The 27,958-nt window shown below is 42.6% G+C and overlaps 1 protein-coding gene across 3 annotated transcripts in view; it reads right to left on the bottom strand.

Annotated features, from left to right (window-relative positions):
• LOC122797963 (glycoprotein-N-acetylgalactosamine 3-beta-galactosyltransferase 1-like) overlaps positions 1-27,958 on the bottom strand; it is a 240,438-nt gene that overhangs the window by 69,502 nt on the left and 142,978 nt on the right. The window lies entirely within an intron of this gene.

Below are 27,958 nucleotides of genomic sequence, written 5' to 3'. Positions count from 1 at the left end.
TGCTAGTCAGCTCTGTAGCACAGAGGGATAAAGCCCGTAATATGACCCCTTTCGACTTGGGTTGAATTAATAGCCTACGTGGTGGAGAAAACAACCAAGAAGCAAGAGATTTGCTTATCCCATGCAGAGTGGAGTGGTTCAGTTGCAACATCGGCATTTTAGTTCTTGGGGGTGTACAGCATACAGCACAGGGTCACAGACATGCACTTTGCACTCTCAAACCAGAGACAGCAGCTTCTATGACAAAGGCTAAGAAGTCTGTACAAGTGTGTGGAGGTACTGCAGCCTCCCACATGACTTGGGTACACCCATCAGCCACCAAGGGTTAAGTTTACAGACATGTCCCTGAACTTCACATTGCGGATGTCAGCAGAAGCAGGGGCATCAGGTAGTTTTCTGACCTGGGGGCAATTAGGGTCTGACCCTTAAAAGTGGGCAGCCCCTGTCCAAAGGAATGAAGCTAGACCTTCACACTGCTGGGATGAGGACATTTCTCATTCTCGCAGAGATACACAACCTATAAGGTAAGACAGTGTACAAACAACCTTCATGCCTGCCTGGATGACAGCTCCCTCCAGCCAGATCTCACCTTAGTCAGTGGAAGTCTACTGTAGTGTGCTGAATGACTGAGCTCAACAAGTACAGGAGGGGGCTGATGGTCTTGCACACAGGAAAGCAAAAAATGTTTAAAAAGCAGTTATTTACTACATTCACACCAAATGCGGACACATTTACTAGATCCCCACCAAGTGCTGACACGTTTACTACATTCCCCGAGTGCTTGACACATGACCATCCAGATACACAATTAAGTTATCCTTCTTACAACTACTTACCAAGCAATCAATTCTGTACTAAAGAATGACACACACACAACAACAAATCCCAAGCATCATGAAAAAATATACAGATGAGGTTACTCTAGTTGTTGGGCCAGGACATTTTACAATGTAAATCATCATACCCCCCAATACCACTCAACCTCTTAGAATAGAAAATCTGGACAAAGCCTTACATAATAGGGGACAAGGAATCAAAAATAGGGAAAAATTTTAAATATTGCTATTGGAATAGGTTTTGCATTAGCATGAATTTTCTGAGGGGTATGAGGTCTGAATATCAAATATATGTCATTTTCTGACTTCAGTCCCCCAAAGAATTGTCAATGATTCGCCAAAAAAAAAAAAAAAAAAACACATTTTTACTGAGAAAGAGACCAAAAATAGGAGGCAAAAATCTGAACATTCTGCAAAAACATGTACAGTTGAGAAGTATGCGGGGCCCCTCTGCAACTACAAAACCTCATATGGAGGGTGCAGCTAATATACATTTCACTTTTTACTCTAGCTGCCAGATGTATGCAATGCAAGTAAGGTAAACAGTTCTAACTACAGGAATTTTTCCATACCAAAGTCAGCACACCCAAAAAATTACTCCCATATCCTAAAACAGTTAGTCAAAATCCATACAGGTTTGCTACAATGAACTCTTATGCTCTTATCCTAAAAGGAGGTAACACTGACACAAATTCTGGTCCAAAATTGTAAACCATGAAAATAATAAAAAAATGTCTTGCTCATATACAAGCAGCGTCAGAAACAAGCTCTGCTAGATGGAATACTGGATCCAAAAACAGCAAGGTGATATTACAGCCATATCAGAATTTTGGGTAAATCAAGAAACAATCTGCCTCCATAAATATATTTGGTCAATCTTTTTCAGAATTAGAGAGCAGGGACTAGCAGTAGTGGTGGTGCGCTACCTCTAGAAGTCAATCCCGTTCCCATTAATCTAATCAGCTGCTCCACACAACTCTAAAATGGCCTTACTTGCTCTTGTTAGTTTGGAGGGCACATGAAGGTCACCATTGATAATTTGCACGCACACCATGTCATATTTCCACAGAGGCTGTAAACTTCCTGCTCAACACACACTACCAGTAATTTAAAAAGAAAATCTGAGCAAACAAGACCAGTGAGTTCCTTGAGGACACATTACACAAAGGAAGACTAGCACAACTTCTAAGTACAAACAAGACCAAATCCTCATTCCTCTGAACACTCTTCTCAGGTAAGGAGTCTTACAAACTCCCCCAGAATGGTATATCCTCTAAATGGACATGCTTTTTAGCAAGCTTTTTAATAAGCACTAAATGCATAAAGACCCCTGGGCCCACAGCCTAAAAAGATTCTTCCAAAATACCACTAAAATTTCTTTCTTATATGACCTGGCATGTGCCAAATGGTCCTATATTATATCATAAGGGCAATGCAACACAGCAAAACATCTTTTGAAAATCATTTTTCCTTTTACTACTTGATAGGTTCATGGGTACGTACTAGCCTTTTGAAGTGTGAGGACATTAAGAAGCCTAGCCTTACATTCACATAGATGTTTTTAGCCTTTATATTTTGCATACAAATAACCCAGAGATAGGGTAACAAGGATATGTTGGGACATTTACATGTTCCCACTATCCACAAGGGACAGGGAGCTAAACTGGGGGGGGGGGGGTGAATTTACAGTCACCCATTAATCCAAGTTACGTTTGGAAAGAGTAAGACAATTACTTTGCTTTAGGTGGACTGGAAGACTGTTCCCTAGAAGTGGTATTCTCTGTGATACATACCCATCCCTCAAACAAGTTCCATTTATTTTGCAAAAGAGATAGAGATCCCTTTAGTGGGTGTTTATGATAACCATTACAAATGTGTAACAGACCTGACAAAATAGGGTCTGTTGATACTCTATAAATGAGACATAGTGCCTGCATGACATTTATTTATTTATTTATTTATCATTTGTTGACCGGGAAAGTCCGACTAGGTTTCACAGAGCCTGTTTTCAGCGGAGACCCGGGGAGAAATGCTCCAGATGCATGTCTTTGGAATGTGGGAGGAAACCAGAGTACCCGGAGGAAACCCACGCAAACACAGGGAGAACATGCAAACTCCACACAGAAGGCACCCCAGCCAAGAGTCGAACCGGAGAACCTCTTGCTGTGAGGCGACAACGTTAACCGCTGCACCACTGTGCCGCCCACCCCTACATTGAGAAGGACAAGGCTTTGAGATGGTCTGCATCGTTTTTGCCATTTATGTATATGAATTTTTTTAATGAGAAAGTGTTGTGGGTCATTCCACTTGCGACAAGTGTGAAAGGGGGCATTAAACTATGATCAACCTAATGAGTGCCAAGTACGGTTGAACAATTACATCCCTGGATCAAGATGCAATATTTTGCATATATGCTGTATGATGATAAAGGACTTACAGCAGTGGATACTTGGTAATCAAAGAAGTGTTGAGAGGGGGATAATAATGGACAACTTCCCTTTTAGTGTCATTCTGTAGAGATGTGAACAATTTACACAGAATTAAAAAGAATCTAGCACCTAAAATTAGGAAAGCAACCTATGTTTATAAACAACAAAAAAAATCAGCATAGAAGAGTCGCTATTAAGAGTAGCTGAATTCTGCTTTGTCAAAAACCAGTGCAAAAAAAAGTGCCAGTTACAAATCTTAACTGTAAAGGTTGTGGCATGAAGTTAGTAAGTAACCTGCTTGGTACAGCTAAATCTACAAATAAGCTTAAAGTACAGGACAATGGATGTTCTATCAACTATTATTCATACATTACCACTCTATACTTTTAAAACCACCACTGTCCACCTTCTGTCTTCTATTTTTCAGATACAAGCATAACAGAAAGTACAGTTGTGTACACTTACCATAAATGTAGATGTTCAAGTGTATTCACTGTTGCAGTCATTACATTTGGGTTATCTGCTTGCAGGTAGCCATCAGTCAGCCTGATTAACAAAGTCTTGGGTCCTGCGTCAGTTGCTGTCCCTTCTTCCATGACATCAGGTCGTCACGGGTATAAAACATGCAGCCGACGCGATTACATCAGTTTTTCTTGCCCCAGATGTCAGGTGCCCCCCTTATGGGAAGCAATTAAATACAAGTACAAAGATATACCTCCAACAAAAAAGCAAATACACCAAAAAGGCTTTTAAGCATAGTAAAGGAAATTAGAGGTATAGCCAAAAGAAGTTAGGAGGCTGGAAGGAGGGTAACCAGGACCGCAATAGTGAATACACTCGAACATCTACATTTATGGTAAGTGTACACAACTGTACTATGTTCTTCGTGTTTCACTGTTACAGTCATTACATTTGGGTAGATTCCCAAAGCTGTGGTTGGGAGGAAGAATTTAGATAGCATTAGGGAAGCTATAAGGCCCTGCAAGACTGCAGTGGCAAAGCCAGCTCTGGATTTAGAGAAAATTGGCAAATGATAGTGCTTGGTGAAAGTATGTACAGAACTCCAGGTAGCAGCTTCTAGGATGTCCCTGGTAGGGACGCCTCTGAGAAAGGCTGAAGAGGTAGATGCAGCCCTGGTGGAGTGAGGTCTGATCCCCTGGGGGATAGGTTTTCCATGGTGCTTATAGCAGAAATGAATGCAATGGCCTATCCATTTAGAAATGGTTTGCGTTGAAATAGCCTTCCCCTCTGCCCCTGCAGCAAATGCCACCAGCAGTTGTTCAGATTTCCTTTGAGGTTTAGTCCTGTCCAAGTAGAATCTAAGTTGTCTGTGCAAATCTAAGGAGTGCAGTATCCGTTCCCCTTTATTCTGTGGATTGGGAAAGAAGGTTGGCAAATGAATGGACTGATTAATAGCCACACTGGATACCACCTTGGGCATGAAGGATGGATTGGTTCTGAGGGACACCCTGTTCGCATGAAAGATGATGAAGGGCTCCACTGTCATAAGGGCCTGTAATCCAGATACCCTTCTAGCTAAAGTGATTGCTAAAAGGAAAGCTGTTTTCCAAGAAAGAAAGTTTAAGTCTGCAGTAGCAGCTGGCTCGAATGGAGGTACAGTGAGTTTCTACAAGACAAAGTTAAGGTCCCAGGCTGGGGTTGAAGCTCTCCTGGGCAGTCTCAAATTTTTGGCCCCTCTGAGGAACTGCTTGAGCAGTGGATGAGAGAAGAGTGGAGGTTCTGTGTTATAATGAGTTGAAACGGCTGAGGCGTACATTTTAATGGAGGAAAAAGACATGTCATTGTGAAGCATCTCAGTTAAGTATTGTAAAATCTGAGGTAAATTGGGCGCTGCTGTGTTCATCCCTTGAGATTGTTCCAGGCACAGAATCTTTTCCATTTTTCAGTATAAGATTTTCTAGTACTAGGCCTCCTTGCCTCTAAAATGATATCTATCACAGGTTTGCTGATGGATGGTAAAGGAGAGATTAATTAATTAGCCAGGCTGCAAGGTTTAGTGTTAGAAGATGAGGGTGCAGAATCTGGTTCTCCTGCTGAGACAGCAGGGAAGGAGTCTGAGGAAGGTGCCCTGGAGATAACCGTGACACACTGCACAGGAGGGGGTACCAGGGTTGGCACAGTCAGTCTGGAGCAATCAAAATCATTATTGGTTTGTCCTGTTTGATTTTTAGTAGTACTTTGGAGAGCAGAGGCAGAGGGGGGAAGGCATAGACTGATAGGTTTTTCCAGCTGAAGGACAGAGCATCCACTTTCCAGGCTTGTTTGTGTGGAGTCCTTGTGCAAAATTTCTCCAATTGGTAGTCCTGGGGAAAGGCAAAACAGGTCTATATCTGGGCTCCCCATCATGTTGAAAATCCTTGGTTCCAGTTTCCACTTGTGTGGGTCCATGAGGTTTCTGCTTAGTCTGTCTGCCAGTGTATTTAATTTTCCTGGCAGGAACTGAGCTTGTAGATGCACTTGGCAGTTCAAGGCTGTGTTCCACAATGCCATGGCTAGTCTGCAGAGGGGGTAAGAATGTGTACCTCCCTGCTTGTTTATGTACCACATAACAGTGGTGTTGTCCGTCTTTACCATTAGTTGTCCTGAAAGAATGTGGTCCTTGACGGCTGTAAGAGCATTCTGTACAGCTAACATTTCTTTTTGATTGATATGCAGGTGCATTTGACTTGGGTTACATTTGCCGTGAATGCACTTCCCTGCCAGGTGAGCCCCCCATGCATAGTCTGATGCATCTGTTGTTAGGGTTTGGGTGGCAGGGGGTGGTGTGAAAAGTAGTCCCTTGTTTTGGTGGCAGGCCTCTGCCCACCAAAGAAACTCTAGGCGTAAGCAAGGTATGATAGGAATCATTGTTTCTAGGTCTTGAGAATGTTGACTCCACAGGCTTTTTAGATACCACTGTAGTTTCCTCATATGCAGTCTTGCATACGGAATTAGAAGAATGCAGAAGGCCATGAACCCCAAGTCCTGTAGTATTTGTCTCGCAGATAACAGGGTTTTTGTGGCCACTTGTTTGAAGTAGGTTGTCAAATTAATTTGTTTCTCTGGGAAGTTGCATTCAAGCTTGCTCCCAGGAATATAATTTGTTGACAGGGTACCGGGTGTGATTTTTTTTCATTTATGGTGTACCCCAGACAAGTTAGAACCTTTTTTACAAAGGCCAGATGATTCAAAAGTATGTCCTGGCTTAATGCCTGAATTAGACAATCGTCCAGGTATGGGTTTATTTGAATATTTCTTTGCCTGCAAAATGCAATAACTGGAGCAAGGCACTTTGTGAATACTCTGGGTACAGTAGATAAGCCAAAGGGCAGTGGAGAGAACTGATTGTGCATGTAGCCTGCTTTGAAGCGTGGGTATCTTCTGCAAGATTCCCTGATTGGGATGTGCAGGTATGCTTCTTTTAAATCTAGTGTTGCCAACCAGGCATCTTTGCCTAGCATAGGAAGTAATTGGTGAAGAGTCAGCATCTTGAATTTTGGAATCTCCAAAAAGGTGTTTAGAGTAGACAGGTCCAGGATAGAACGCCATGAATTGTCTTTTCTGGGTACCAGGAAAAGTCTCAAGTAGAAACGTTGTCCCTTTTCCTCTTCTGGTACCAGCTGAATAGCCCCCATGCTTAAGAGAGAAAGCACTTTTTTGGGGCCTCTGCCTACTGATTTTGGGGTAGGTCCGGCCACCCACTTGGTGTTGCCAACATGTGGAAGTGAATTCTGTATCCCTGGGAAACTATATTGAAAACCCATTTGTCCTGGGTAATGAGTTCCCAATTCTTTGCATGAAGAGCAACCTTTCCCCCCAAAGGGGGGAAAACTGGAGAAGAAGAACGCTAATGTCCACAGATGTCTGAACACACACAATGTCCTCACATACGATCCTAAGCTCCTGGATAGCGTACCACAGCAAACAACACTCTCCAAACAATAATATGGAAGAAAAAAACTTCACTTGTAAAATCATATGTTTGGATAATAAAATCTACATTTAATGAACACAAGGTTAAGCGCTTTCACTCACCACCGAGAGCTTCATCAGAACATTTTCCAAGTGAAGTTTTTTTTCAGACATCTGTGGACATTAACGTTCTTCTTCTCCAGTTTTCTGAGGTATTATTCTGAGGATTAGGAAAAAAGGTAGGCAGGTGGATAGACTGGTTAAAAGTCAGGCTAGAAACCACTTTAGGCATAAAAGAGGGATTAGTTGTAAGAGAAACCCAATCCACATGGAAGATGATAAAAGGCTCCACTGCCATTAAGGTCTGCAGCTCAGACACTCTTCTAGCTGAAGTAATAGGCAAGAGAAATACAGTTTTCCAGGAGAGAAACTTCAAATCTGCTGAGGCAGCTGGTTCAGAAGGAGGCAGAGTAAGTTTATCAGTACAAAATTAAGATCAAGCAGGAGTAGGTACCCTTCTGGGAGGCTTTAAATTGCTAGCTCCCCTGAGGAACTGTTTCATCAATGGATGAGAGAAAATGGGTTGTTCAAAGGAACAATGAGCAGAAATAGCTGAAGCATGAATATTGATAGACGAGAAGGAAAGTCCACCATTAAGTAAGCTTGCCAAATAGTCAAGAATAAGAGAAAGAGTAGGTTGAGAAGGGTCTTCCCCTCTAGTCTGCATCCAAAAGAGAATCTTTTCCACTTAAATGCATAAGATTTCCTAGTGCTATGCCTCCTGGCTTCACAAAGGACTGCAACCACCTGTTGGGAAAGGTTTAAATTATGAGCCAGGCTGCCAAATGCAGAGTCTGAAGATGAGGATGCAGAATTTTTACCCCCTCCTGAGCCAAGAGATCTGGTATCAGAGGAAGATGCCAAGGCTGAGACTGGGAGAGACTGCGAAGTAGTGGATACCAATGTTGCCTGGGCCAGTCTGGAGCTATGAGGATGGCCCTTGGTTTTTCGTCCCTTATATTTAACAGCACTCTGGGAGGAAGAGGCAGAGGAGGGAATGCATATTTAAAAAGCTGTGTCCAGGGGAAGGACAGAGCATTAACTTTCCAAGCTTTGTCGTGATGATCCCTGGTGTAAAAGGTTGGAAGAAGGTGGATGGTCGGAGATGAGAAGAAATCCACCTGGTGAGTGCCCCAACGCTGAATGATTTGATAGAAGATGGTCCTGTTTAGTTGCCACTCATGAGGATCCAGGACCTGCCTGCTCAACCGGTCTACCAAGGTGCTGAGCCTTCCTGGAAGAAACTGAGCTATCAGATGAATGCCCATGGAAACTGCCATGGACCAAAGTATCATGCCTTGTCTGCACAGAGGGTAAGAGTGAGCCCCCTCCCTTCTTGTTGATGTACCATATGATTGTGGTGTGGTCTGTCCTGACTAGAAGAGTATACCAACACCAGGAAAAGAAGTTCCAAAAACCAAGTAAAAATAAAACTCCGTGTATACAGACCTCAGTACTTTAATAAAACGAACAGTTTTAAAAATCACAATCACAGATCTAGCGCTTTCATCTGCCGAATGCAGACTTCTTCAGAATAATGAATGTGTGGTGCCAATGATTTTTATACATTTCAAATCAATTAATTAATCAATCAGTTACATAAATTCATTAAGAATTTAAGGCCATACCTATTGTTTTCTAAATTACATTTCATATGTAGTATACAGTTTTTTTAAAAAAACAGTCAGTCACAAATTCTATTAGGGACCTAACTTAATAAAGTGCTTTTGTGCCTTTTGTTATTTAATAAATATTCTTATACAAAAGTATTAAAAAATTATATGTTGAAAAATATATATTCTAAAACAAAATTGTAATATACATGTTGTGGTTTGCATGATATATATTCTACTTAATCCTAAAGATAGCTGATAATTAATATAATGTTGTTAAATAAATTAGTGTGTGTTAAATAAAATAGTGAAATGAATGTAAACTATAATGACTTGTAATAAATGTGTCTAAAAACATATATATATTATATATAAAAACTAATTTAAAATTGTTTTGTTTAAAAATGAAACAATGTTGCATGAATACGTGTTTTAAAAAATGTTACATAATACAAATTTAAAAAAAAATGTTATTTATTTTATTAGTGCATGTTTTTACGAATATTAACATGCTTTTTGTGTTCGTAATAAAATCTTTATATGGTGTATGTTCAAATAGAAACTGGTGTTTATACACTAGAGGCTTTGTCTACTAATATAGCCTTAATGTTTGTGTACTCGTTAAGCCCAGGAGGGATGTTTGATTTTAGCCTCAGTTGCCATCTAATTTCTTTCTGAAGTAAGGTGTTTTTAACATCACCTCCCCTTGGATCTAATTTAATGTGTTCCAAAATTCCAAACTTAAAATCAGTGAAACCTACACATTCAACAGAATGTTTAAATAAGGCACTGGTCTCCTTTCTCTTATTAATATTGTAAATGTGTTCGTAAATTCTTTCTCTGAGGGACCTCTCGGTCTTCCCCACATAGAAAGAAGGACATTTGGAACACGTGGCTAAATACACTAACATCTTGCTTCTACAATTGCCCTTACAAAAGGCAATTTTACTTTTTAAACCATTCTCCAATTTTAATTCAACAGTTTGATTAATATACATACATTGTCGACACCTGCCACATCTTTTGGTACCTTCCTTAGGGTCAGATTTTTTATTTTCCATTTCAAAAAATCTTTTGAGGTTTGTAGCTGTCTTGTATATAAATCTTGGTTTTTTTCCAACTGTCTGATACATCTCTTTATTGGTCTTGAAAATAGACCAATTGTTTTTGATAATATTAATAAAACAGTCAGAAAATCCATTGTACTCCACAATACAGGCACTTATAGTCCTTGGAATTGTCTACCTTTTTCTCGTTGGGAATAAATTTGTTGCCTAATAAAGGTATATATTTGTTACCCCATCCTTTATATACTTGTTCCAGTGTCTCACCAACTAGTTGTTTGGGATAACCCCTTTCCAAGAATTTTTCCATTAAAAAAGAAAATTCTTTTTGTAAATCTTGTTGTTGGGAGGTCATTCTGGCAATTCTGACAGCCTGTCCTTTAATAATACTTTTCTTTTGATGTAGGGGGTGTTGACTATTGAAATGTAAATAACTGTTGCACCATGTGTTTTTAGAAAAATGTTTGATTTAAAACCAGTAGTCACCTTACTCAAAGTAATGTCGAGATAGTTTATAACATTGTTTTCAATTTCGTGAGTGAAGGACAAGAAAAATATATCTTCGTTTCCTGGATGATATTTTTATATTATGGGAGGATGACACCACAGAGGACTTAAAAGAATTTATGATATACATTAACCAAACGACTTCTTTCTTGTCCTTCACTCACGAAATTGAAAACAATGTTATAAACTATCTCGACATAAGGTGACTACTGGTTTTAAATCAAACATTTTTCGTAAAAACACATGGTGCAACAGTTATTTACATTTCAATAGTCAACACCCCCTACATCAAAAGAAAAGTATTATTAAAGGACAGGCTGTCAGAATTGCCAGAATGACCTCCCAACAACAAGATTTACAAAAAGAATTTTCTTTTTTAATGGAAAAATTCTTGGAAAGGGGTTATCCCAAACAACTAGTTGGTGAGACACTGGAACAAGTATATAAAGGATGGGGTAACAAATATATACCTTTATTAGGCAACAAATTTATTCCCAACGAGAAAAAGGTAGACAATTCCAAGGACTATACGGGTGCCTGTATTGTGGAGTACAATGGATTTTCTGACTGTTTTATTAATATTATCAAAAACAATTGGTCTATTTTCAAGACCAATAAAGAGATGTATCAGACAGTTGGAAAAAAACCAAGATTTATATACAAGACAGCTACAAACCTCAAAAGATTTTTTGAAATGGAAAATAAAAAATCTGACCCTAAGGAAGGTACCAAAAGATGTGGCAGGTGTCGACAATGTATGTATATTAATCAAACTGTTGAATTAAAATTGGAGAATGGTTTAAAAAGTAAAATTGCCTTTTGTAAGGGCAATTGTAGAAGCAAGATGTTAGTGTATTTAGCCACGTGTTCCAAATGTCCTTCTTTCTATGTGGGGAAGACCGAGAGGTCCCTCAGAGAAAGAATTTACGAACACATTTACAATATTAATAAGATAAAGGAGACCAGTGCCTTATTTAAACATTCTGTTGAATGTGTAGGTTTCACTGATTTTAAGTTTGGAATTTTGGAACACATTAAATTAGATCCAAGGGGAGGTGATGTTAAAAACACCTTACTTCAGAAAGAAATTAGATGGCAACTGAGGCTAAAATCAAACATCCCTCCTGGGCTTAACGAGTACACAAACATTAAGGCTATATTAGTAGACAAAGCCTCTAGTGTATAAACACCAGTTTCTATTTGAACATACACCATATAAAGATTTTATTACGAACACAAAAAGCATGTTAATATTCGTAAAAACATGCACTAATAAAATAAATAACATTTTTTTTAAATTTGTATTATGTAACATTTTTTAAAACACGTATTCATGCAACATTGTTTCATTTTTAAACAAAACAATTTTAAATTAGTTTTTATATATAATATATATATGTTTTTAGACACATTTATTACAAGTCATTATAGTTTACATTCATTTCACTATTTTATTTAACAACACTAATTTATTTAACAACATTATATTAATTATCAGCTATCTTTAGGATTAAGTAGAATATATATCATGCAAATCACAACATGTATATTACAATTTTGTTTTAGAATATATATTTTTCAACATATAATTTTTTAATACTTTTGTATAAGAATATTTATTAAATAACAAAAGGCACAAAAGCACTTTATTAAGTTAGGTCCCTAATAGAATTTGTGACTGACTGTTTTTTTAAAAAAACTGTATACTACATATGAAATGTAATTTAGAAAACAATAGGTATGGCTTTAAATTCTTAATGAATTTATGTAACTGATTGATTAATTAATTGATTTGAAATGTATAAAAATCATTGGCACCACACATTCATTATTCTGAAGAAGTCTGCATTCGGCAGATGAAAGCGCTAGATCTGTGATTGTGATTTTTAAAACTGTTCGTTTTATTAAAGTACTGAGGTCTGTATACACGGAGTTTTATTTTTACCTGACTAGAAGAGTGCCAGGAGAGAGAAGATGCTTGAAAGCCATCAAGGCCTGCTGGACTGCCATCAATTCCTTCAGATTTATGTGCAAATGAACCTGTTGATAGTTCCAAGTTCTCTAAATGCATCTGCCCCCTAGATGAGCTCCCCAAGCATAGTCCAAGGCATCTGTGGTGAGAGTCTGGCTGGCAGGAGGTGGAGAGAATGGCAGGCCTTTGCTCTGTGCACAGGCCATCGCCCACCAAAGGAACTCCATCTGCAGGCAGGGAATTAGAGGAAGAATCAAGTCTAAATCCTGAGTGTGTTGACACCAAAGGTTTTTGAGGTACCATTGAATTTTCCTCATATGCAGTCTGGCATATGGAATCATCAGAACACATGAAGCCATGAATCCCAGGGCTTGCAGGAATTGCCTTGCAGAGAGCTGGGTCATGCTTGCCAAATTCTTGAAGTAATTTGAAAGATCCATTTGTTTCTCTTGAGGGAGGGATACCATCTGGGTGGCTGTGTTCAGACTTGCTCCCAGGAATATAATCTCCCTGGTGGGTACCAATTTTGACTTTTTTTTGCTGACAGTGTAGCCCAAAGAGGTAAGAAGGATCTTTACAAAGTCCAAAACCTTTAGAAGTTGCTCTGGAGAGTTTGCCTGAATAAGACAATCGTCCAAGTAAGGGTAAATTTGAATGATGTTCATCATGCATACAGCTGCAGTCATAACAGAAGGGTTCTCCTGCCGTCAGGCGGGTCCTCGGTTGGCCGAATTCCAAAGTCTAGGTCCGGTGTCGGTTGTCGTCGCTTCTTCCCTGACGTCAGTGCAACAGGGGTATAAAAGAACCAGCCAACGCCATTTTCTTCAGTCTTTCTTGCCGCGCGGTGCCCGAAGCAGAAGCAGTTCGCAAGTGCCGGTCGGCCAGCTCCTGAGATTACGAAAATTTGGAAACCAAAGTCTTCTTAAAAGCTAAGTACTCCGTTGGGGAAACTTTTCTTGCCTCAGACCGATGTCAGACAAAGTTAATAATTGTATTTCTTGTGGGAAGCAAATACCGCATAAGGATTTCCATTCCCTCTGTATACCTTGTTTAGGCCCAGACCACGACGTCTCGGTCTGTCGCTTTTGTGCTACATTCAACAAACGCACTATTAAGCGTCGGGCGGAGTTCGCCCAGCATTATTTTGGGAAAGCATTTAACTATACTATGTCGTCGGATACTCCGACTCCGGTTTTGTCTAAAAAACGTAAAGACAAGGACCGACCCACGAGGTCCGCGGCCTCTACCGACACCACGCCAAAGCCGACTACACGTGGTCCGGTTCTCAGCGAGGCGCCTACGCAGCCCCTGACTACCGACGACCTGTCTTTGATGGTGTCTCCTGTGCCCGAGGTCGCAGGCTCCTTGGCCCACACCCCGACTACACATACCGAAGCCACTCTTGGCGTTGAAACTCAGAATGTGGACAGGTCCACCTCCACTCAAGGTGTCTTCAGACCTTCCTCTTCTTTCTCCATCAAGGCTTTCACTAAGTCTAAAGCAACCATGCACTCAAAGAGACCAGCTACACAGGGCCCATCTCCAGGCCCCATGCCTAAGAAGCAGATGCTTAAAATGGCTGAAAATTTAATTACCCTTATCAGAGGTTCTCAGCCCCCTCTGGACAAAAGGCCTAGAGTGGAAGAAGATTCTCCCTCCTCGGATCAGGGCTCCATTATTTCAGAGCACTCTGATGATCAGGAACATTCTTACTCCCCTTTTGAAGACTCTGATGCAGAGGAGTCCATCCCTTCTGTATTCCCCCCTGAGGATTACTCATTTGGGGAAACTTTGCATACCTTAAGGGAACACTTCCACTGGGAAGGCCAGGATTATTCAGATTCCAAGAAAAGGCTCAGGGAATTTCTCTTGCTTCCTCAGCACAGGCCTCTGGCTATACCTCCTGTCTTGGACATCCTAGATGATGTTTACTCGGAGGCCTGCCTTAACCCGGACTCTCTACCTCCAGCTCCAGTTAAGCCTGACAGATACTACAGGGTCCCTGACTCACACCAATTTCTATACAAGAGCCATGCTGCTGACCCAGAAACCATCTCACAGGGCCCCAAGGGAGTTAAGGCCTCCGTTGCTAAAAATCCATTGCCTTCCGAGAGAGATTCCAGATCCTTAGAAAGGTGGGGAAAAAAGGTATATGCCTCGGCTACCTTATCCATGAGGGCCTTAAACTGTCAGTTTCATATGCTAAAATACCAACAGTTTTTATCACAATTGAAAAGTAAAATGTCACAACCTGAACAACCAGACTTGAAGGAGTTGCAGGATTTGATGCATAATGCAGAACAAGTGGGTAAGCATACCTTGCAATGTGGTTTTGATGCTCTAGAGGCCTCATGTAGAGCTGCTGTTACAGGATCAGTCATATGTAGGCATGCCTGGCTCAAGGAACAAGCCTTGCCTGATCAAGTCAAAGCTAAATTACTAGACGCCCCTCTTCAAAAGGATGTACTATTTGGTGCTAATGCTGAGGAGGTATTAAGGAAAATGGAGGAAAAGGCTAAATCAATGCAAACTGTGAAAGAATTTCTACAGGTTCAACCCCCACGTTTTAGTAGAAATTGGCCTTCCAAAAACTGGTCCTTTCCTGCCACAGACAGACCCCAAAGAGGCAGATACAGGTGCCTGAGGGGCAGAGGACAATCCCAAGGATCGTATAGAGGCAGACAATGGCAAGCTCCTACGCAAAGAGGTGGTGAGGACAACTCGCAATCTTTCAGAAAGCAAACCCAATGACTTTCCCCTTTGCATGCCAACCAGGTCTCAAATGGCAGCCCCCTTAGGAGGAAAGTTGGCATTATTTTCAAAAAATTGGCATATTGTCACAAAGGACAAATGGATCCTGGACATTATAAACAGAGGCTACAAATTCCATTTTCACACCCTTCCAAAAATGAGAGGCATGCCAAACCTGCCACACAATCAAAGGGCAGAGGCACAAAGGCAAATTACAGATCTCATAAACATGAAAGCTATTCAAGAGGTACCTACTCACGAACAAGGTCAAGGTTTTTATTCCAGGCTATTTCTGGTGCCAAGGAAGGGAAAAGATTGGAGACCTATTTTGGATCTATCCATCCTAAACACATTTCTACTCGTACCAAAATTTAAGATGCTCACTCTACAGCAACTTCTTCCCATGCTGGGCAAGGAGTCTTGCCTGGTAACATTGGACCTCAAGGAGGCATACCTGCATGTCCCAATCAGACAAAATTGCAGAAGGTACCTCAGATTTCTTCCAGGTTCAACTCATTATCAATTCTCTGCATTGCCCTTTGGCTCATCTACTGCGCCCAGAGTATTCACGAAATGCCTGGCATCAGTAATTGCCTACTGCAGACTTCAAGGGATACAAATATATCCCTATTTGGATGACTGCCTGATCCAAGCGGACAGCAAGCACATTCTTCTGAAACATCTGGCTTATGTAATAATGTTATTGAACTCTGTGGGATACACAGTCAACAAAAAGAAATCAAGGCTAATACCCTCTCGGAAGATAATTTTCCTGGGTGCCAATTTTGACACAAGCACCCGAAGGCCTACCTCACGCCAGAAAAACAGGGGCAACTAATTCAATACTTCAGAACTCTAGCAAATTGCACCAGGCTGACTGCAAGGAAAATCCTGCAGGCTCTGGGATTCATGGCATCTTGCATCTTACTAATCCCATGTGCAAAGCTGCATATGAGGAAACTACAATGGTACCTGAAAAACATATGGTCTCAACACAGCCACAGTTTGGAAACAATAATACCACTAATTCCACGTCTGCAAAAGGAATTTCTGTGGTGGGCTCCAGCATGTCAAACAAACACAGGTCTTCCATTCAGCAAGCCTCAAGCAAATCAAGTCATCACAACAGACGCCTCGGGCTACGCCTGGGGGGCACACATGACAGATCGGTGCATTCAGGGCAAATGGTCCCAAAAAGAAAAGCACCTTCACATCAATCAAAAAGAAATGCTAGCAGTAATAAATGCTATTATAGCTTTCAAGGACCTTCTACAACCAGGTCAACTATTGATAAGAACGGACAACACCACAGTTATGTGGTACATAAACAAGCAGGGAGGAACACACTCTTACCCTCTATGCAGACTGGCCATGTCACTTTGGAACATGACCATGGACTTACAAATGGAACTACAAGCACAGTACTTGCCAGGCAAGGAAAACACGCTGGCAGACAACCTAAGCAGGAATATGACAGATCCACGCGAATGGAAGTTGCATCCAAAAGTTTTTACAGAAATAATCCAAGAATGGGGAAGGCCAGACATAGATCTCTTTGCCTCCCACAAAAATCATCAACTGACAAAATTCTGCTCAAGAATCTTCCATCCAAAGGCCTGGAGAGTGGACACTCTCTCTTTCAGTTGGACATCAATGACAGTTTATGCCTTCCCACCTCTTCCTCTGCTGCCCAAAGTTCTATTGAAGACCAGAGCAGACAGACCAAAGATGATCCTCATTGCTCCGGACTGGCCAAGGCAACACTGGTACCCACTCCTGAGGAGCCTGACGCATTCCCCACCATGGACCCTGCCTCTAATGCCTCTTCTTCTGACTCAGCACAGCTTCAAAACTCTTCACAGTCAGCTAAAAATGCTCAATCTAGCTGCATGGAAGATTCCTTAGCATCACAGCAGGCCCTACTCTCCAAGGAGGTGCAGGATGTCATTTTGGAGGCCAGAAGACCATCAACTAGAAAAGCTTACTCCGCAAAATGGAAACGTTTTTGTGTCTGGAATGAGAAAAAGGGCCAGGACCCTGGAAAACTGAATTTACCTCAAATACTACAATATTTGGCTGAACTGCTAAGCAGTGGACTTTCTTTCTCCTCCATCAAAATCCATGCCTCAGCTATTTCTGCAGAATACAACACTGATCCTCCTTTATTCTCTCACCCTCTCTTAAGACAGTTCCTCAGAGGGGCTAAGAATTTAAGACCCCCAAGGAAACAACCAATACCTGCTTGGGATCTTAATTTCATTCTGGAAAAACTGACCTTGCCTCCTTTTGAGCCAGCTGCCTCATCAGATTTGCAATATTTGTCCTGGAAAACAGCTTTCCTTCTGGCTATCACCTCAGCTCGCAGAGTTTCAGAACTACAGGCTCTCATGGCTGTCCAGCCTTTTATCATCTTCCATCAGGACAGAGTTTCCCTACGAACCAACCCGTCCTTTATGCCTAAAGTGGTATCCAGGGTAGCTTTAAATCAGGCAATACATTTACCTACCTTCTATCCTAATCCTCAAAACAAAGGGGAGAGATTACTACATTCCTTGGACATCCACAGACAACTGTGTTATTATTTGGACAGAACAAAGCCTTTCAGAAAATCAGAACAGCTCTTTGTGGCCTATGCGGTAGGAGCTCAAGGAAAGCCAATTTCCAAACAGACAATCTCAAAATGGATAGCCCACTGCATACGCTTTTGCTATTCCTCTCATGGCAAAACTGTACCTACAGGCATTAGAACTCATTCCACCAGGGCCACAGCCACCTCTGCAGCCTTCCTCAGAGGAGTTCCTACCAAGGATATTTTGGAAGCAGCCACCTGGAGTTCTGTGCATACCTTCTCCAAACACTACAACCTACCATTATACTCCAAATCTAGAGCAGGCTTTGCCACTGCAGTCCTGCAGGGCATTTTGGCTCCTCCAAGTTCCATCTAGTGCCTACCACCCCTTTCTTAGCTTTGGGATTCTACCCATCTGTTATGACTGCAGCTGTATGCACGATGAACATAGTACACTTTTGTACCTACCATAAATGTAGATGTTCGAGTGCTAATACAGCTGCAGTCCAGGTTTCCCTCCCTCCTTCCCCTCTTGGGGTATTCTTTTTATGGTGTATTTGCTTGCAACTACTGTTTTCTGATTATATTGCATTGCATTATTACATACTTTTATGTATTGCCTTCCTTCTGGGGGCACCTGACATCTGGGGCAAGAAAAACTGAAGAAAATGGCGTCGGCTGGTTCTTTTATACCCCTGTCGCACTGACGTCAGGGAAGAAGCGACGACAACCGATGCCAGACCTAGACTTTGGAATTCGGCCGACCGAGGACCCGCCTGACGGCAGGAGAACCCTTCTGTTATGACTGCAGCTGTATTAGCACTTGAACATCTACATTTATGGTAGGTACAAAACTGTACTTTTCTTTGTCTGCAAAAAGCAATGACTGGAGCCAGGCATTTTGTAAAAGCTCTGGGAGCAGTAGATAAGCCAAAGGGCAGTGCAGAGAACTGGAAGTGGTTGTAGCTTTCCCTTATTGGGATGTGCAGATAAGGTTCTTTGAGATCAAAAGTCACCAGCCACGAATCCTTGGTCAGCATTGGCAGCAACTGCATTCTGAACTTGGGAATCACCAGAAAAGTGTTTAGAATGGACAAATCCAGAATAGGATGCCAGGTGCCCCCTTTTTTGGGAACCAGGAAAAGTCTTGAGTAGAAACCCTGGCCTATCTGTAGTGTAGGAACTGGCTCTATTGCTCCCAGGTTTAGCAAAGAAGAAATTTGTTTGTCTGCTTCTGCCTTTGAAGAGGGGGGATATCTGGGTATCCTGGTGTGAAAGGAGAACTTGTAGCCTTGAGGATACTATTCTGAGCACCCATTTGTCATCTGTGATGGTGTACCAGACATCTGCAAAAATGGCTAACCTTCCCCCCAAAGGAAACCCTTGGCCCACACAGGCAGGCAGAGGAAGGCCGGAGTCATTGGGAATGCTTGCTTTGGGATGTTTGCTTAGAACTCCCCATTTTGAAGAGGAAGACTGCCAGTGCTTAGCCTTTTGAGGGGTGGAGGTCTGTCCCCTAGAAGACCTGTAACCCCTAGGCCTAGTGCGACCCTCTTTACTAGGGTCAGGAAAAGTCCAATTCTTTGAAGGGTAATGCCTACTAAAACGAGGAGGCTGAATTTGCAGAAAATCCTTAACAGTTTGCATAGGTTTGGCCTTATCCTCCAACTTTTTCAACACACTTCTGCTTTGCTACCAAAAAGATTGTCCTTGTGCAAAGGTACATCCAGTAATTTAGATTTGACAGGTTCAGAAAGAGGCTGTTCCCTGAGCCAAGCATGTCTTCTAATAACAGAAAGTACAGTTGTGTACCTACCATAAATGTAGATGTTCGAGTGTATTCACTGTTGCAGTCATTACACTTGGGTTATCCTGCTGGCAGGCTACCCGCAGTCGGCCTAAATTCCAAAGTCCTGGTCCGGCGTCGGTTGCTGTCACCTCTTCCCTGACGTCAGAGCGCCAGAGGTATAAAAGATGCAGCCGATGCCATTTTCTTCAGTTTTTCTTGCCCCAGATGTCAGGTGCCCCCAAAAGGGTAGGCTAAAAAACATTGCTTATAAAAGCATGCACTAACATAAACAATACCTTCATCTACAAGCAAATACACTACATAGGTTGTATAGGATAGAGAAGTACAGATAAGTCCCAGCAAAGAAGGGGGTATGGTGGGTGGGTAACCTGGACTGCAACAGTGAATACACTCGAACATCTACATTTATGGTAGGTACACAACTGTACTATGTTCATCGTGTTTCACTGTTGCACTCATTACACTTGGGTTGAATCCCAAAGCTAAGGTAGGGCGGCTGGGTCTAAATAGAATTAGGAGTGGCTATAAGGCCCTGCAGAACTGCAGTGGCAAAGCCTGCTCTGGATTTAGAGTAAAGAGGTAAGTGGTAGTGCTTAGTAAAAGTGTGCACTGAAGTCCAAGTTGCAGCCTCCAAAATATCCTTGGCTGGTACTCCTCTGAGGAAGGCTGCTGAGATGGCTGCTGCCCTGGTAGAATGTGGTCTAATGCCCTTAGGCACGGATTTGCCATGTTGTGAATAGCAGAAATGAATGCAGTGTCCTATCCATTTTGAAATAGTCTGCTTTGAGACAGCCTTTCCTTGTGATCCTGCAAGCATATGCCACTAAAAGTTGCTCAGTCTTTCTGAAAGCTTTAGTTTTGTCCAAGAAGAAGCGTAGCTGTCTGTGTATGTCCAAAGAATGCAGAAGTTTCTCCCCTTTATTCTGTGGGTTTGGATAAAAAGTAGGCAAATGAATGGTTTGGTTAAGAGCCACACTGGACACTACCTTAGGTATAAATGTTGGGTTTGTCCTTCGAGAAACCCTGTCCGGATGGAAGATAATAAAAGGTTCCACAGCCATTAATGCCTGCAACTCTGAGACTCTTCTTGCTGAAGTTATTGCTAGGAGCAGAGCTGTTTTCCACTATAAGAATTTTATCTCAGCTGTATTGGGTGGCTCAAAAGGAGGCAGTGTGAGTTTTTCCAAGACAAAATTGAGGTCCCATGCAGGTATTGGTGCTCTCCTTGGAGGTCTTATGTTTTTGGCCCCCCTGAGGAACTGCCTAAGCAATGGATGTGAAAAAATTGGTGGTTCTGTATTGTAATGAGCTGAAATGGCAGAGGCATGGATCTTAATTGATGAGAAGGATAGGCCTTTGTCCAGCATCTCAGTCAGATATTGTAAAATCTGAGGAATATTTGGTACAAGCGTGTCAATTCCTTGTGCCTGGTTCCAAGCACAGAATCTCTTCCATTTTTCTGCATAAGATTTCCTGTTGCTGGGCCTCCTGGCCTCCAAAATAACATCCACCACCGCTTTAGAGAGAGGTGTATTCTGAATGGTTACACTATCCGCCATGCAGCTAGATTTAGGGTTCTGAGTTGGCTGTGCAGGATCTGATTGTTTTGTTGGGTCAGTAAATGAGGAATTTGAGGCAATGTCCAGGCAGGGCCTTGAGACAAGCTCCTTAGGACTGGGTACCAGTGTTGGGGTGGCCAATCCGGGGCAATCAGTATCATTTGTGGCTTCTCTTGCCTGACCTTTAGGAGTACCTTGGGGAGGAGAGGCATATACTGTAAGGTTGTTCCAGCTAAATGACAAAGCATCCACTTCCATGCTTGTTTGTGATAAGTCCTTGTGCAGAATCTCTGAAGTTGGCAGTTGTGAGGGGAGGCAAAAAGATCTATGTCTGGGCATCCCCATTTACTTGTTATCATGCTGAAGATTTGTGGATCTAGTTTCCACTCGTGAGGGTACATGAGGTTTCTGCTTAGTTCGTCTGCCAGTGCATTTGTTTTTCCTGGCAGGAATTGTGCTTACAGGTATACTTGGTAAGTCAATGCTGTGTTCCACAAAATCATGGCTTGTCTGCAGAGGGGATAGGAATGTGTGCCCCCCTGCTTGTTTATGTACCACGTGACTGTGGTGTTGTTCATCTTTATCAGAAGTTGTCCTGGATGAAGTAGGTCCTTGAAGGCTGTCAGGGCATTTTGTACAGCTAGCATCTCTTTTTGATTGATGTGAATATGCCTTTGGCTTGGGGGCAATGTGCCCCGAATACATTTTCCTGCCATGTGGGCCCCCCAGGCATAATCTGATGCATCTGTTGTTAGTGTTTGCCTGGCTGTGGGTAAAGTGAATGGCTGTCCCTTGTTGTGGTGACAGGCCTGTGTCCACCATCGAAACTCCTGTTGTAGGGAGGGAATGAGTGAAATTAATGATTCCAGGCGGTGGCAATGTTGAGTCCAAACACTTTTTAGATACCACTGTAGTTTCCTCATATGCAGTCTTGCATATAGAATTAGCAGAATGCAGGAGGCCATGTAGCCCAGAACCTGCAGAATTTTTCTTGCAGATAACTGGGTCTTTGTTGCCATGCTTTCGAAGTAAGAAGTCAGTTGCCTTTGTTTGTCTGGCGTGAGATAAGCCATCTGGGCAGTTGTATATAAGCTTGCACCCATGAATATTATCTCTTGAGAGGGTACTAGTTTTGATTTCTTTTCGTTTACTGTGTACCCTAGGCAAACTAGTAATCTTATCTTTTTACAAACGCCAGATGCTTTAGTAGAATGTCTTTGGTTTCTGCTTGAATATGGCAGTCGTCCAAGTAGGGATATATTTGAATTCCTCTTTGTCTGCAAAATGCAATTACTGGTGCCAGGCATTTTGTGAAGACCCTGGGCGCAGTAGATAAGCCAAAGGGCAGTGCAGAGAATTGGTAGTGCATTGAGCCAGCTATGAATCTGAGGTATCTTCTGCAAGATTGTCTGATTGGGACATGCAGGTATGCCTCTGAGGTCCAAAGTTACAAGCCAAGCCTTCTTGCCCAGCATGGGCAGAAGCTGCTGCAGAGTCAACATTTTGAATTTCGGAACATCCAGAAAATTATTTAGAATAGACAGGTCCAGAATTGGTCTCCATGCTTTGTCCTTTCTTGGTACTAAGAAAATTCTTGAGTAAAATCCTTGTCCCTGCTCTTGTTGAGGCACTGGCTGAATAGCCCTCATGTCCATGAGAGATGAAACTTGTTTTTGTGCCTCGGCCCATTGATTGTGTGGCAGGTCTGGCATACCTTTTGCCTTTGGAAGGGTGTGAAAGTGGAACCTATAGCCCTGAGAGACTATATTTAAGACCCATTTGTCCTGGGTGATCATGTGCCAATTTTGTGAAAAAAGTGCTAGCTTTCCCCCTAAGGGTGCTTCCAAAAGATAAATGCTTGGCATTGGCAGAGGGAAGTCATTGGGACTGTTTCCTATATGGCTGTGATTTGTCTTCTCCGCTTTTGGAGGTAGAAGCACCCCATTGTTTGGGCCTGTATGAGCCCTGGGGCTGTTGTCTGCCTCTAGGGAGTCTGTATCTGCCTTTTTATGGCCTGTCTGACACGGGAAAGGACCAATTCTTAGAAGGCCAGTTCCTGCTAAATCTGGATGGCTGTACCTGTAAGAAATCCTTTACTGTCTGCATAGATTTAGCTTTATCCTCCATTTTCTTCAACACCTCTTCTGCCTTAACACCAAATAAAGTATCATGCTGTAATGGAGCATCCAATAATTTTGCTTTAACATGATCAGGCAGTGTCTGTTCCTTTAACCAAGCATGGCTTCTAATGACAGAACCTGTTACAGCGGCCCTGCAAGAGGCCTCCAGTGAATCATAACCACATTGCAAAGTATGTTTTCCCACTTGTTCAGCTGCATGCAATAAATAGTACAGTTTTGTACCTACTATAAATGTAGATGTTAGAGTGTTCACACTGCTGCAGTCATTACACTTGGGTTATCCTGCCATCAGGCGGTCCCGCAGTCGGCCCGAATTCCAAAGTCTTGGTCCGGCGTTGGTTGCTGTCGCTTCTTCCCTGATGTCAGTGCGCCAGGGGTATATAAGATGCATCTGACGCCATTTTCTTCAGTTTTTCTTGCCCCAGATGTCAGGTGCCCCCAAGTAGGTAGGCAATACATATTGCTAATCAAAAATATACAATAAAAACAATACCTTCAGTTACCAGCAAATACACCCCAAAGGTTGTATAGGATAGAAAGGTATAGATAAGCCCAGCTAGTTCAGAGGGGACGGAGGGAGGGTAACCTATGAACCTGGACTCCAGCAGTGTGAACATTCGAACATCTACATTTATGGTAGGTACAAAACTGTACTATGTTCATCATGTTACACTGCTGCAGTCATTACACTTGGGTAGGATCCCAAAGCTGAGGTTGGGTGGCTGGTCTATAAAGAGTTGGGATTGGCTATGAGGCCCTGCAGAACTGCTGTGGCAAATCCTGCTCTGGATTTAGAGTAAAGAGGCAGGTGATAATGCTTGGTAAAGGTGTGCACTGAACTCCAAGTTGCAGCCTCCAAAATTTCCTTGGTAGGTACTCCTCTGAGAAAGGCTGTTGGCTGTTGCCATGGTGGAATGTGGCCTAATGTTATTTGGGACTGATTTTCCATGCTGTGTGTAGCAGTACCAAATACAGTGCCCTATCCATTTGGATATAGTCTGCTTTGAGATAGCCTTGCCCTGTGATCCTGCAGCATATGCTACAAACAGTTGCTCAGTTTTCCTGAAAGCCTTTGTTTTGTCCAAGTAGAAGCGTAGCTGCCTGTGTATGTCCAAAGAATGCAGACGTTTCTCCCCTTTATTCTGGGGATTTGGATAAAAAGTTGGCAAATGGATGGTTTGGTTAAGAGCCACACTAGATACCACCTTTGGCATAAAGATACCCTGTCCTGATGAAAAATTATAAAAGGTTCCACTGCCATTAATGCCTGTAGCTCTGAGACTCTTCGTGCTGAAGTATCTGCCAGGAGCAGAGCTGTTTTTCATGATAAAAATTTTAGATCGGCTGTATTGGCTGGCACAAAAGGTGGTAGGGTCAGTTTTTCCAAAACGAAACTGAGGTCCCAAGTTGGTGTTGGTGCTCTCCAGGGCGGTCTTATGTTTTTAGCCCCTCTGAGGTACTGCTTTAGCAAGGGATGAGAGAATAAAGGAGGATCCGTGTTGTAATGTGCTGAAATGGCAGAGGCGTGGGTCTTAATTGATGAAAAGGATAGGCCTCTGTCCAGCATCTCAGTTAAGTATTGTAAAATCTGAGGAATGTTTGGAACAAGAGGGTCAAGGCTTTGAGCCTGGTTCCAGGCGCAGAATCTCTTCCATTTTTCTGAGTAAGCTTTCCTAGTGCTAGGCCTCCTGGCCTCCAAAATGACATCCATAACAGCTTTAGAGAGAGGTGTTGTCTGTTTGACTAATGTATCTGCCATGCAGCCAGGTTTAGGGTTTTGAGCTGACCATGCAGGATCTGATTGTTTTGTTGAGTCAGAAGGTGTGGAATTTGAGGCAAAATCCATGGTGGGCCTTGAGCCAAGTTCCTTAAGATAGGGTACCAGTGCTGGCGTGGCCAGTCTGGAGCAATCAGGATCATCTGTGTTTTTCTTGTCTGGCTTTTACGAGTACCTTTGAAAGGAGAGGCAGTGGTGGGAAGGCATAAACTTTTAGGTTTTTCCAGCTGAACAGAAGAGCATCCACTTTCCATGCTTGTTTGTGATAAGTCCTTGTGCAGAATCTTTGTAGTTGGCAATTCAGTGGGGAGGCAAAAAGATCTATGTCTGGGCATCCCCACTTTTGCGTTACCATGCTGAAGATTTGTGGATTCAATTTCCATTCGTGAGGGTCCATGATATTTCTGCTTAGATCGTCTGCCAGAGTATTTTTCTTTCCTGGCAGGAATTGTGCTTGTAGGTGAACTTGATACGTTAGAGCCGTGTTCCACAAGGTCATGGCTTGCCTGCATAGGGGATAAGAATGAGTGCCCTTGCTTGTTTATGTACCACATTACTGTGGTGTTGTCTGTCTTTAGTAGTAATTGTCCTGGATGTAGAAGGTCCTTGAAAGCTGAAAGGGCATTTTGAACAGCCAACATCTCTTTTTGATTGATGTGAAGATGCATCTGGTCTGTGGTCCACTTGCCCTGAATGCATTTTCCTGCCATGTGTGCTCCCCAGGCGTAATCTGAAGCATCTGTTGTTAGAGTTTGCCTGGCTGTGGGTTGGGTGAAAGGCTGACCCTTGTTTAGGTGACATGCCTGTGCCCACCATCGAAACTCCTGTTGTAGGCAGGGAATCATTGGTATTACTGCTTCTAAAAGTACAGTTTTGTACCTACCATAAATGTAGATGTTCGAGTGCTAATACAGCTGCAGTAATCACAGATGGGTTTTCTGCCGTTAGGCGAGTCCTCGGTCGGCCGAATTCCAAAGTCTAGGTCCGGCGTCGGTTGTAGTCGCTTTCTTTCCTGACGTCAGTGAGGCAGGGGTATACAATACACAGCCGACGCCATTTTCTTCAGTCTTTCTTGCCCCAGATGTCAGGTGCCCCCAGAAGGAAGGCAATACATAAATTATATTTATATATATGCAATGCAATATAATCAAAAATCAGTAGTTGCAAGCAAGTATACCATAGAAGGATAACCCAATCAGGTTGTATGAAGAGGAGTTAGACCCTAGGCCTTTACCAAGAGGGGAAGGAGGGAGGGTAACCTGTACTGCAGCTGTATTAGCACTCGAACATCTACATTTATGAAGGTACAAAACTGTACTATGTTCATCGTGCATACAGCTGCAGTAATCACAGATGGGTAGAATCCCAAAGCTACGCACAGGGTGGTAGGCACTAGGTGGAACTGGGATGAGCCAGAATGCCCTGCAACACAGCAGTGGCAAAGCCTGCTCTAGTTTTGGAATATAAAGGCAGATGGTAGTGTTTTGTGAAGGTATGCACAGAACTCCAAGTGGCTGCCTCCAAAATATCTTTGGTAGGAACTCCTCTGAGGAAGGCTGTAGAGGTAGCTGTGGCCCTGGTGGAGTGGGATCTGATGCCTGTAGGGACAGATTTTCCATGATAGGAGTAACAAAACTGTATGCAGTGGCCTATCCATTTTGAAATTGTCTGTTTGGTAACTGGCTTCCCTTGAGCTCCTACAGCATAGGACACAAAGAGTTGTTCTGTTTTCCTGAAAGGCTTTGTTCTGTCCAAATAATAACGTAGCTGTCTATGGATGTCTAAGGAGTGTAGCAGCCTTTCCCCTTTGTTTTGAGGATTGGGTTAAAAGGTAGGTAAGTGTATGGCTTGATTTAAAGCTACCCTGGATACCACTTTAGGCATAAATGACGGGTTGGTTCGAAGGGAAACCCTGTCCTGATGGAAGATGAGAAAGGGCTGCACAGCCATGAGGGCTTGTAGTTCGGAAACCCTACGAGCTGAGGTAATGGCCAGAAGGAAAGCTGTTTTCCAGGACAAATATTGCAAATCTGTTGAGGCAGCTGGTTCAAAGGGAGGCAATGTTAATTTTTCTAGAATGTAATTAAGATCCCAGGCTGGCATTGGTTGTTTCCTTGGTGGTCTTATATTCTTAGCCCCTCTGAGGAACTGTCTTAAGAGTGGGTGAGAGAATAAGGGTGGATCAGTGTTGAATTCTGCAGAAATGGCTGAGGCATGGATTTTTATGGAGGAAAATGAAAGTCCACTGTTCAGCAGCTCAGCTAGATACTGTAATACCTGAGGCAAATTCAGTTTTCTAGGATCCTGGCCTTTTTTCTCATTCCAAGAGCAAAACCGTTTCCATTTTATGGAGTAAGCCTTTCTAGTAGATGGCCTTCTGGCCTCCAAAATGACATCCTGCACCTCTTTGGGGAGTAGGGTCTGTTGTGTTGTTAAGGAATTTTCCATGCAGCGAGATTGAGTGTTTTCAACTGATTGTGAAGAGTTTTGTAGCTGTGTTGAGTCAGTAGAAGAGGCATTAGAGGTAGGGGCCAGGGAGGAGTATGCGTTAGGCTCCTCAGGAGTGGGTACCAGTGTTGTCTTGGCCAGTCTGGAGCAATCAGTATCATCTTCGGTCTGTCTGCTCTTGCTTTCAAGAGCACCTTGGGCAGAAGAGGCAGAGGTGGGAAAGCGTAAACTGTCCATGCTGCCCAACTGAATGAAAGGGCGTCCACTCTCCAGGCCTTTGGATGAAAGGTCCTTGAACAGAACTTTTCCAATTGATGATTCCTGTGGGAGGCGAAGAGATCTATGTCTGGCCTTCCCCACGCTTGGATTATCTTTGTAAACACTTGTGGATGCAACTTCCATTCATGTGGATCTGTCATATTTCTGCTTAGATTGTCTGCCAGCGTGTTTTCCAAACCTGGCAAGTACTGTGCTTGAAGTTCGATTTGCCATTCCAGAGCCAAGTTCCAA

This window comes from Protopterus annectens, chromosome 3.part1 (assembly GCF_019279795.1).
Source record: "Protopterus annectens isolate FY-2018-M chromosome 3.part1, PAN1.0, whole genome shotgun sequence".
Lineage (NCBI taxonomy): Eukaryota > Metazoa > Chordata > Ceratodontiformes > Protopteridae > Protopterus > Protopterus annectens.
The sequence above is the reverse complement of the archived record's forward strand: the minus strand, read 5'-3'. Positions and strand labels throughout refer to the sequence as shown.